Raw genomic sequence first — 13,277 nt, forward strand, 5'->3', positions numbered from 1 at the left:
CTTGTGAGACCATATGCTGGTGCGGTTGGCCCTGGGTTCCTCCTAATGCAAGACAATGCTAGACCTCATGTGGCTGGAGTGTGTCAGCAGTTCCTACAAGAGGAAGGCATTGATGCTATGGACTGGCCCGCCCGTTCCCCAGACCTGAATCCAATTGAGCACATCTGGGACATCATGTCTCGCTCCATCCACCAATGCCACGTTGCACCACAGACTGTCCAGGAGTTGGCGGATGCTTTAGTCCAGGTTTGGGAGGAGATCCCTCAGGAGACCATCTGCCACCTCATCAGGAGCATGCCCAGGCGTTGTAGGGAGGTCATACAGGCACGTGGAGGCCACACACACTACTGAGCCTCATTTTGACTTGTTTTAAGGACATTACATCAAAGTTGGATCAGCCTGTAGTGTGGTTTTACACTTTAATTTTGAGTGTGACTCCAAATCCAGACCTCCATGGGTTGATAAATTGGATTTCCATTGATTATTTTTGTGTGATTTTGTTGTCAGCACATTCAACTATGTAAAGAAAAAAGTATTTAATAAGATTATTAATTTCATTCAGATCTAGGATGTGTTGTTTAAGTGTTCCCTTTATTTTTTTGAGCAGTATATTTCCACTCAGCGCTACAACAAGCACAGCAGCAGTAATGCATGAGGAAAGTGTATCTGAAGGCTTGCGTTGTTATTTTTAGCGGCTTGGGTCTTTTTTAATATCGATTAATATTTCACTTTCTCTGGTCATAGGAGTAACAACATGAACTTGTGCATGAGCCAGAAATAATGCAGTGCGACTTGAGTTTCGCCATCAGCTGGAAGACAGCGTCCCTTCTCGGTCAGTGTCAGTGAAGGAAAGGGAGAGCAGAGGGATGTTGATCAGCGGACCCTCAGTCGGCTGAGACTGACCATCAGGTACAGGCACCATCAGCCCAGTAAAATATAAATAAAAAGCAAATTATTTAAATGTATGCTCACTCAGCTGTGCCTCATAAGTATTACAACAACAGATCTATTACCGCTGTGATCATATACATTTGGGCTCCCGAGTGCTGCAGCGGTCTAAGGCAATGCATCTTAGTGCTAGAGGTGTCATTACAGACCCTGGTTTGATTCCAGGCTGTATCATAACCGGCCGTGATTGCGAGTCACATAGGGCGGCCCCCAATTGGCCCAGCGTTGTCCGGGTTAGGGTTTGGCCGGGGTAGGCTGTCATTGTTCTTAACTGACTTGCCTAGTTAAATAAAGGTGTAATATATATATATATATATATATATATATATATATATATATATATATATATATATATACAGAATGCATCGGAGTAGGATTCTATTGCATTGACAGGCATGACTCAGGCACACTCTACACAGACCAATGCGAGTAACTAATCAGAGCTGCAGTAAGCCTATATGCAAATAGACCATTGCCATATATGGATATGTTCAATTACTTTGAACTGGACTATTTTTACAGCATGAGCGGTCGTGAGTAGATGCACTTGTTTTGAGATCAAAGCGAGAGCTGCATGTAACCATGTGTGCACATTTAGTTCATATTCTTTGCTAGTTAGTGAGTTATTAGCCCAGTTATAGATCATTTGTTGTCAGCAATAGGGGAGAAATTGAAAAGCAATTCAGGTCTTTGAAAAGCAATTCAGGTAAATAACTTTTTTTGTCTTAAAGGGGCAGTGTTGTATTTTGAGACGGGCTTGTATAAGCTACATAGCCAATAGGCAGAAGAAGGCATAATTTGTCTGATTCTCTGTAATAATGGTATGGGAATAATAATAAGTGGTTTCTTGTATCAAACTATAGAACATTTTCAGTCACCTCCTTGTCTGAAAGACAAGTGGATAATCAGATTAATGTCAAGCCCTACATATTTTTTTCAAAAGTCTCATAGAATGTAGGCCTACATTGAACACCACACATTGGCTGCTACTGTCGGCTGAATGATAGAACAGCTATTTCCATGTTAGAATGTTATGGGATGCATTTTCTCCACTGTTTTTGATGGTAGGTCACTCTGGTAAGCCTACATTATGATCAAATAGCCACAGTAGCCTTTCATGGCCACTGTTAAAACTGTAACTTAAAGCAGGTACAGCCTCAGTGCTCACTGTTCACAGTAAACACACGCTGGAAGTTGCACAGAATTTTCACAAAGTTTAACTTTGCAATAAAAACATTTTTTTTAGGGAACGTTGTTTCTAAGGACACTGAATATTATACTTTTTTTTTAATGAAAATACTTTCCATTTCTGACTCACGGTTCAAGTACTGTACAAGTTAAAATCAAATTAATACTCTGAATAGTAGGGAACTCCCCCTCTGCATTTCATGCAGTGCTTTATCAGATTCTAAAGTGGTTCCAACGATCACTTCATGTTCCAATATCTGACACTGACAGTGTGATTTCTACCATAATAATAACGTGATTAACTGAGGCATAACTGTCAGTTATTTCTCTGTACTGTGTATCTTCTTCATTTCAGTGAAAACCCAGCAGCAAAAAAAAACTGTTCTCTTCATCCATAAACCACAATCTCCTAACACATTGCTCATCTGTTTCTCTAGGGAGATGGGTACACTTTTCTAAGAAAGACAACGGTTAACCTCCAAGACCACTCTGCGCTACACACACACACACACACACACACACACACACACACACACACACACACACACACACACACACACACACACACATATACACATTGAAGAGCATGTCGTATGCCTGCAAAACCATAGATGGTGTAATCGTGGTCCGTCAAAGCAGATAGTGCCACTTGCTTAGGTTCAGACATCTATGAATTCTCTGGAACTTTAAGCAGAAGGAAAACATTACAACACAGTGTTGAGAGGTGGAACGCATTCTACCCGTTTCTCTAAAACAGTTCAGTGAATAATACATTATAATGTTGCAATTATTCAAATGTGAATAATAACTGTGTTAATATGAATAGTATCAGTGCAGTATACTGAGCTGGGTTGAGCTGAGGTTAGTGTTCAAAAGGGCAGGTTAGCGTTTTTCGTCTTGAATTCTGTTCTGGAGTCAGCTCTGCAGAGTGGTCACTTGTTGGCACAGCCACAAAGTCATAAAATCAGATTTTAAACCTAACCTTAACCCTAACCTGAACCACACTGCTAACCCTAATGCCCAACCCTTTTTTTCATACGTTTTTACAATATAGCCTATTTTGACTTTGCAGCTGACCTATGTAAGGGGAAAACGCTCAGTTCTGCGTCCAGGACAAGTCTCATGACAATACACGTCAACCTGCTTCAAAAGTAGTGGAATATAAAATAATAGGGTGGCAGTTGTGACACAACCACTGTAATTGACCTTTCTCCCAGTAGATTGTGTTGAATTAGTACTCCTGTGACATCGTCCACATGTATTGACATTCAGTAGGAGAATGATATGTGACCTTGCCATAATCAGATAAAATGCAGACTAAATGCACTAAACACGGGAGTCAAATCCCACTGGGCACAGACGTCTATTCCACCTTGGTTCAAAGTCCTATCATTGAAATGACGCAGAAACAACGTCGATTCAACCGGTGTGCGCCCAGCGGGATGTCCTGCAGCTGTGAAAGTACAAAGATTACTGCTGTCGGCAAGAAGAAGAAGTGAGTGATGTGTTGATCCACATTTCAACGATGTGTCCGAAGCGTTCAGAATATCAGATATGCTACAATCAACATTCATGAAGAATAGCTTGTTGAGGGTAGAAACCATAGAGATCAGTGGAGGCCCGGTGGAAGGAGCTATAGGAGGATAGGCTCATTGTAATGGCTGGAATGGTATTAATGGGACGGAGCCTCCACTGATAGAGATCCTACAATTCATTTAATATGTATTTCTATGATAGAAAGGGTATCCTGGGATTTGGACTGACGTTGTGAGTCCCCTAACAACCTCAGATAACCTCACAGCAGCTGTTAACACTTATGAAAAGGACCAACAGCAGTATGTCAGGTCATGTACTGTACAGTAGCTCATATTCTAATACGGAGTCCAATATTTCCATTTGCCATTTGGGATGTATAGTGAGGGAAAAAAGTATTTGATCCCCTGCTGATTAAAATAAACCTATCATTAAAATCATAGACTGATCATTTCTTTGCCCACTGACAAAGAAATGATCAGTCTATGATTTTAATGATAGGTTTATTTGAACAGTGAGAGACAGAATAACAACAAAAAAATCCAGAAAAAAGCATGTCAAAAATTTTATAAATTGATTTGCATTTTAATGAGGGAAATAAGTATTTGACCCCCTCTCAATCAGAAAGAGTTCTGGCTCCCAGGTGTCTTTTATACAGGTAACGAGCTGAGATTAGGAGCACACTCTTAAAGGGAGTGCTCCTAATCTCAGTATGTTACCTGTATAAAAGACACCTGTCCACAGAAGCAATCAATCAATCAGATTCCAAACTCTCCACCATGGCCAAGACCAAAGAGCTCTCCAAGGATGTCAGGGACAAGATTGTAGACCTACACAAGGCTGGAATGGGCTACAAGACCATCGTCAAGCAGCTTGGTGAGAAGGTGACAACAGTTAGTGCGATTATTTGCAAATGGAAGAAACACAAAAGAACTGTCAATCTCTCTCGACCTGGGGCTCCATGCAAGATCTCACCTCGTGGGGTTGCAATGATCATGAGAACGGTGAGGAATCAGCCCAGAACTACACGGGAGGATCTTGTCAATGATCTCAAGGCAGCTGGGACCATAGTCACCAAGAAAACAATTGGTAACACACTACGCCGTGAAGGACTGAAATCCTGCAGCGCCCGCAAGGTCCCCCTGCTCAAGAAAGCACATATACATGCCCGTCTGAAGTTTGCCATCTGTTGTGGTCAGATGAGACCAAAATGGAGCTCTTTGGCATCAACTCAACTCGCCGTGTTTGGAGGAGGACCCCAAGAACACCATCCCCACCGTCAAACATGGAGGTGGAAACATTATGCTTTGGGGGTGTTTTTCTGCTAAGGGGACAGGACAACTTCACCGCATCAAAGGGACGATGGGCGGGGCCATGTACTGTCAAATCTTGGGTGAGAACCTCCTTCCCTCAGCCAGGGCATTGAAAATGGGTCGTGGATGGGTAATCCAGCATGACAATGACCCAAAACACACGGCCAAGGCAATAAAGGAGTGGCTCAAGAAGAAGCACATTAAGGTCCTGGAGTGGCCTAGCCAGTCTCCAGACCTTAATCCCATAGAAAATCTGTGGAGGGAGCTGAAGGTTCGAGTTGCCTAACGTCAGCCTCGAAACCTTAATGACTTGGAGAAGATCTGCAAAGAGGAGTGGGACAAAATCCCTCCTGAGATGTGTGCAAACCTGGTGGCCAACTACAAGAAACGTCTGACCTCTGTGATTGCCAACAAGGGTTTTGCCACCAAGTACTAAGTCATGTTTTGCAGAGGGGTCAAATATTTATTTGACTCATTAAAATGCAAATACATTTATAATGTTTTTGACATGCATTTTTCTGGATTTTTTTGTTGGTATTCTGTCTCTCACTGTTCACATAAACCTACCATTAAAATTATAGACTGATCATTTCTTTGTCAGTGGGCAAACGTACAAAATCAGCAGGGGATCAAATACTTTTTTCCCCTCACTGTACGTACCCCTAATTGAATCACTTAACCAGGACACCCGGACCCTGAGCCAGAGTAGAATGTGGGCTGCCTGTTTTCTACAATCTGGCCCAGCCAGACGCTTCCCTTCATCAGTGACTGTGCTCTGAATCAGACCAGGGGAGAGCTATCAGTAGCCAGACACTCACTAATGCCCATAGATTAGATAATGGCAGACATGCTCAATTTCAAAACCTACACAGTACTAGATCTTTTTTTCCAAATCTCCAAAATAGAGGAGATGAATTATTTTCATAATCATACAGTTTTAGCCAGTTAGGATGTTTTTTTTTCTCTCCAGTTTTCAGTATGTTAGGCTTAACACATAATACGGTCTTTAGAATCGCTCTCATGCTATCACAGCCCATGCCCTTCCTCTAGCAGTTTTACTGCCAACTACCTTAACTGGGCTCTGGTTAAAAGCAGTGCACTCATTAGGGAATTGGCTGCCATTTGGGGCACAGTCTTGGTCTGTTACAGCAGCAAAACCAACTTCCTCAGAGTGTTGTTCTGAAGGAGAGGCGACCGTTTACTGTCAGTCTGGAAAGCATAAATCATAGTGAGACCCCTGATGACTGTGCAACTGTGGTTGAGATCTCCAAAATGGAGGTTAGTCCTCATCTTCCCAGTACTGAGTCATGTCCGATGGAACATCCGAATGAGAAGTCTGGGTGTGTGAAATCTTCCAGGGTGGGCTCTCTCCCAGCCAATGAGATGATTTTTCAGCTTGGCCTTCCGTTTCAGTAGCGGTCCTGGTAGGACCTGTGGTACTGTTACAGTTTTTGTGAAAGATGGCTATAAAACAGGGAAGTCCTAGCTACCACAAAGGGGAAGTGTGAGAATGATATTTTTGCCATTCAAAAAGATGGAGAAAAATATGTTACAATATACAGTACTGTGCCTTCATCCAGCACATTGTGCCACCACAAGCAAAGTAAGCTATTCAGTTGAAGTCAGAGGTTTACATACACTTAGGTTGGAGTCATTAAAACTTATTTTTCAACCACTCCACAAATGTTTTGTTAACAAACTATAGTTTTGGCAAGTTGGTTAGGACATCTACTTTGTGCATGACACAAGTCATTTTTCCAACAATTGTTTACAGACAGATTATTTCACTTAATTCCCTGTATCACAATTCCAGTGGGTCAGAAGTTTACATACACTAAGTTGACTGTGCCTTTAAACAGCTTGGAAAATTCCAGAAAATTATATCATGCTTTAGAAGCTGCTGATAGGCTAATTGACATCAATTGAGTTAATTGGAGGCCTACCGTTAAACTCAGTGCCTCTTTGCTTGACATCATGGGAAAATCAAAAGAAATCAGCCAAGACCTCAGAAAAATAATTGTAGACCTCCACAAGTCTGGTTCATCCTTGGGAGCAATTTCCAAATTCCTGAAGGTACCACGTTCATCTGTACAAACAATAGTACGCAAGTATAAACACCATGGAACCACGCAGCCGTCATACCACTCAGGAAGGAGACGCGTTCTGTCTCCTAGAGATGAATGCACTTTGGTGCGAAAAGTGAAAATCAATCAAAAAACAACAGCAAAGGACCTTGTGAAGATGCTGGAGGAAACAGGTACAAAAGTATCTATATGTAACCGATGTGAAATGGCTAGTTAGTTAGCGGTGGTGCACGCTAATAGCGTTTCAATCAGTGACGTCACTCGCTCTGAGACCTGAAGTGGTTGTTCCCCTTGCAATGGGTAACGATGCTTCGTGGGTGTCAGTTGTTGATGTGTGCAAGGGTCCCTGGTTCGAGCCCAGGTTGGGGCGAAGAGAGGGACGGAACCTACACTGTTACATATATATCCACAGTAAAACGAGTCCTATATCGACATAACCTGTGAGAGACTCACAGCCGCTCAGCAAGGAAGAAGCTACTGCTCCAAAACTGCCATAAAAAAAGCCAGACTACGGTTTGCAACTGCATATGGGGACAAAGATTGTACTTTTTGGATAAATGTCTTCTGGTCTGATGAAACAAAAATAGAACTTTATGTTTGGAGGAGAAAGGGGGAGGCTTGCAAGCCGAAGAACACCATCCCAACCGTGAAGCGGGGTGGCAGCATCATGTTGTGGGGGTGCTTTGCTGCAGGAGGGTCTGGTGCACTTCACAACATAGATGGCATCATGAGGAAGGAAAAGTTTGTGGATATATTGAAGCAACATCTCAAGACATCAGTCAGAAAGTTAAAGCTTGGTCACAAATTGGTCATCCAAATGGACAATGACCCCAAGCATACTTCCAAAGTTGTGGCAAAATGTCTTAAGGACAACAAAGTCAAGGTATTGGAGTGGCCACCACAAAGCCCTGACCTCAATCCTATAGAACATTTGTGGACAGAACTGAAAATGTGTGTGCGAGCAAGGAGGCCTACAAACCTGACTCAGTTACACTTCTCTGTCAGGAGGAATGGGCCAAAATTCACCCAATTTATTGTAGGAAGCTTGTGGAAGGCTACCTGAAACGTTTGACCCAAGTTAAACAATTTAAAGGCAATGCTACCAAATACTAATTGAGTGTATGTAAACTTCTGACCCACTGGGAATATGATGAAAGAAATAAAAGCTGAAATAAATCATTCCCTCTACTATTATTCTGACATTTCACATTCTTAAAATAAAGTGGTGATCCTAACTGACCTAAGACAGGGAATTTTTACTAGGATTAAATGTCAGGAATTGTGTTTAAATGTATTTGGCTAAGGTGTATGTAAACTTCCGACTTCAACTGTACTTTGCCTAGCTACAATCTAACATGATATTATGAGGTGAAAAAGAGAAACGCAATGTAACACATGAAGTCTGTGAATGTATTTTAAGTTAACTGAGTATAGTCTAGAGAATATTGATTTTTATTTAGTTGTTCTATTTAGTCATTGTAACGGCTGTCGTCTGAAGAAGTGGACCAAGGTGCAGCGGAGTTAGTGTTCATTATTAGAATTTAATATAAACAACGTGAACACTATACAAAACAAGAAAAGAGCAAACCGACAGCAAACAGTCCTGTCTGGTACAAAACACTGACAGAAACAATTACCCACAAACCCAAAGGAAAAACATGCTCCTTATGTGTGACTCCCAATCAGCAGCAACGAGCTTCAGCTGTGCCTGATTGGGAGCCACACACACACGGCCCAAAACAAAGAAATACAAAAACATAGAAAAAGGAACATAGAATGCCCACCCAATGTAACACCCTGGCCTAACCAAAATAAAGAACAAAAACCCCTCTCTATGGCCAGGGCGTTACAGTACCCCCCCCCAAAGGTGCGGACTCCGGCCGCAAAACCTGACTCTGAAGGGGAGGGTCCGGGTGGGCCTTCTTACAGCGGCGGCTCAGGTGCGGGACGTGGCCTCTGCTCCACCCTTGACGTCGCCCTCTTAGGTGGCGCACCTGGCCGCGCCGAAGATCTGGTGGGCGACGCTGACTGCGCCCGGCTGGCGGGCGGCGATGGTTGCGCCCGGCTGGCGGGCGACCCTTGTTGCGCCCGGCTGGCGGCCGGCGATGGTTGCGCCCGGCTGGCGGGCGACCCTGGCTGCGCCCGGCTGGCGGGCGGCGATGGTTGCGCCCGGCTGGCGGTCGACCCTGGCTGCTCCGACGGCACTGACCCAGGATTCACCAGGCTGGGGAGACATGACAGAGGCCTGTCCCTAGGCGTAGGCACAGGACTCACCGGGCTGGCGGGCGTCCCTGGCCACTCCGGCAGTTCGGGGCAGTCTGGCCACTCCGGCAGTTCGGGGCAGTCTGGCCACTCCGGCAGTTCGGGGCAGTCTGGCCACTCCGGCAGTTCGGGGCAGTCTGGCCACTCCGGCAGTTCGGGGCAGTCTGGCCACTCCGGCAGTTCGGGGCAGTCTGGCCACTCCGGCAGTTCGGCGCAGTCTGGCCACTCCGGCAGTTCGGCGCAGTCTGGCCACTCCGGCAGTTCGGCGCAGTCTGGCCACTCCGGCAGTTCGGCGCAGTCTGGCCACTCCGGCAGTTCGGCGCAGTCTGGCCACTCCGGCAGTTCGGCGCAGTCTGGCCTCTCTGGCGACTGTTGACTGGCGGGCAGCTCCGGCGACTGTTGACTGGCGGGCAGCTCCGACGACTGTTGACTGGCGGGCAGCTCCGACGACTGTTGACTGGCGGGCAGCTCCGACGACTGTTGACTGGCGGGCAGCTCCGACGACTGTTGACTGGCGGGCAGCTCCGACGACTGTTGACTGGCGGGCAGCTCCGACGACTGTTGACTGGCGGGCAGCTCTGACGACTGCTGACTGGCAGGGCTGGGGACACGCACCTTGAGCTTGGTGCGGGGAGCAGGGACGGGCCGGACAGGACTGTGGACACGCACCTTGGGCTTGGTGCGGGGAGCAGGGACGGACCGGACAGGACTGGGGACATGCACTGTGGACTTGGTGCGGGGAGCAGGGACGGGCCAGACAGGACTGTGAACACGCACTGGTGAACTGAAGCGTGGAGCCGGTTTTGCCACTCGTCCTGGCTGGATGCCCTTCCTAGCACGGCATGTGCTGGGCATGTCCACCGGACGCACCGGGCTGTGCGGACGCACTGGCGACACAGTGCGCAACTCCGCATCCCATGGCTCCTCCTCCAGATCTTCCTTCAGCAGGTCCTCAATAAACCACCTCATCTCCGTCTCCTCCTCTGCCGTCATCCCCCACGAGAGCAGTGGTCTGGGCTCCTCCTCTGCCCTTCCGGACCACCCCATTAGCCCCCCCCAAAAAATTTCTTGGGGGTGTCTTCCGGGCTTCCTCGACCGACGCCAGCGACCCCGTCTGCTGGCCGGCGTCTCCTCCATTGCCCGGACCTCCCTCCTCCACTGCTTGGTCCCTTGGTGGTGGGTAATTCTGTAACGGCTGTCGTCTGAAGAAGTGGACCAAGGTGCAGCGGAGTTAGTGTTCATTATTAGAATTTAATATAAACAACGTGAACACTATACAAAACAAGAAAAGAGCAAACCGACAGCAAACAGTCCTGTCTGGTACAAAACACTGACAGAAACAATTACCCACAAACCCAAAGGAAAAACATGCTCCTTATGTGTGACTCCCAATCAGCAGCAACGAGCTTCAGCTGTGCCTGATTGGGAGCCACACACACACGGCCCAAAACAAAGAAATACAAAAACATAGAAAAAGGAACATAGAATGCCCACCCAATGTAACACCCTGGCCTAACCAAAATAAAGAACAAAAACCCCTCTCTATGGCCAGGGCGTTACAGTCATGCAACATCTGCTATATAATTTCAAATTTGTATGGAAGCCATGTAGTATCATATTTCCAAATTGTATCCAGCACTTGAATCAAAATATGCAACTTTTCAACTACTTACTACTTTTTAGCTACTTTGCGATTACTTAGCATGTTAGCTAACCCTCCCCCTAAACCTAACCATAACCCTTTTTTGCTAAATCTTCCCCTAACCCTAACCTTAATCCTTTTAGCTAACCCTTCCCCTAACATTAACCCTTTAACCTAACTCCTGAACTTAACCCTAACCTTAACCCTAACACCTAGCCTACCTAACATAAGCCAGCTAGCTAACATCAGCCAATTTCAAGAATTGGTAACATATCATACGTTTTGAAAATTCGTAACACATACTACGTTTTTGCAAATTTGTAACATATTTAAGATTTTGTAATTTCATAACATATGTTACGAATTGCAATTCGTAACATATAGGAAATGGATGATGGACATCCACAAATACATAACATACGAAAAATAACATATCATACTAATTGGAGTATCTCGGATTTACGTACATAATAATATAAAATGCTCTGAGACCAGGTTGGAGAGAGAGACCTATGAGCTCAGGGCTGGGCAGCACAGCTGTTACTGCCTGATCACATTACTGTAATCAAGCCTCATGGCAGTAGTAATCTAGCACTGCCCACGCTGTTCAATTTCAGGTTCACCATTGCTCTTTCCCTCATTGACTCATCTTACTTTAGGTTGGAGTGGAGCCCGGTTTAACTGTGCTCTTATTCCCCCCTCTGCCTATATCTGTATCCCTGGCTGTCACACTGGCATGTCATTCATCCACTGCCTCTCTGCGTTCACTCTCTCTAGGAAATAAGAACCATAACGGTCTCTTAGAAGTGGTTAACTTGTTGTTCTAGTATCTTGTTCTTGCAAAGAGGTAAACAAGTCCAAATCTAGCGCGAACATCTAGCAACCCAAAGGTTGCGAGTTCAAATCTCATCACGGACAACTTTAGCATTTTATCTAATTAACAACTTTTGAACTACTAACTGCTTTTTAGATTATCTGCAATTACTTAGCATGTTAGCTAACCATTCCCCTAACCTAACCATAACCCTTTTAGCTAAACCTTCCCCTAACCTTAACCTTAAGATATTGTATGTTTTGCAAATTTGTAACATGTAATACGAATTGCAATTCGTAACATATCATGAAATGGGTAAGGGACATTCACAAATGAACACATACCATAAGAAACGTAACATATCACAGTGAATGGAGTGCCTCGGATTTACGTACAGTTCTCTGTTCTTGCAAAGAGGTAAACGCGTTTCTGTTCTTGGCATGATGGCATCTAAGCCATAATGATGGAGTATCTATCTATTCTTTGCTTGGGTAGTGGCCAGCAGGGTTTGAACTGGTTGTACTTATATGGGAGATCCCTTATGAAAAACAACTCCACACAAGGTTTTTTTCCCCCCCCTAATGTAATGCTAATTCTAATACTGTAAGATGATTTCTTTGTTTGGGCTACTTGACAGGAAAGGTGAAGGTGTGATCTTACTGTACCTACCACACCCCCTCTCTCTTTCTGTCTCTCTCTACCCTCTCAGAAACACACGCACGCACGCAGGCGTATACACACAAATGTTTGCACGTACGCACACACACACACACACACACACACACACACACACACACACACACACACACACACCCTTTACACTCACTATGCATGTGGCCTGGGCCTGCAGGTGGAGCAGTAGCACCAGCTATCAGTCAGCTGGCCTCACCCAGACTGGAAGAGGTGCTGACTGCAACACATTTCCTCCTGGCCTCTCCGCTGCGCTACTACGCTGCATTGGGTAAAACACTGATTCAGCTCTTAGAAGAAACCCATCACTAGGGGTTAACGAGGCCAGTCTAACTTCACCACCGCTGAAGACACCATCACCCACTTCCCAACCCGATAAACTATAACAACCCACACGTAGCCAACGGCCATGTGAAACATGTTCATATTAATGTGTGTAATGGATATGGTCATGATCTCATTAAGGATATTGATTTTCAGATGCAGGTCATTGAGGGTGGATACATGTACTACGGTCTGGCTAGGAACTGGGATTATTACAATAGGATTATTTACATTTTGGTGTTGTCATGAATAAAAAGTGCAAACACTTTGTAGGAAATGAATTCGAAAAGACTAATATAAATTTTTTGCCCAGCAACATGCTTTCACCTTCCACATGGTGCTAGTGGATGATGACAGTAGGTTGTGACTGAGAGTGTTGCAGCTCCCATGCAGTCTGAGTGGCTGGAGTGTAATGTGATGACTGCCCATTCCCTGTTGCTGGGAAGGAAGGAGACCTCTGCACACTACAACCCGGCCAC

The sequence above is a fragment of the Salmo trutta genome, chromosome 6 (assembly GCF_901001165.1).
Source record: "Salmo trutta chromosome 6, fSalTru1.1, whole genome shotgun sequence".
Classification (NCBI taxonomy): Eukaryota; Metazoa; Chordata; class Actinopteri; order Salmoniformes; family Salmonidae; genus Salmo; species Salmo trutta.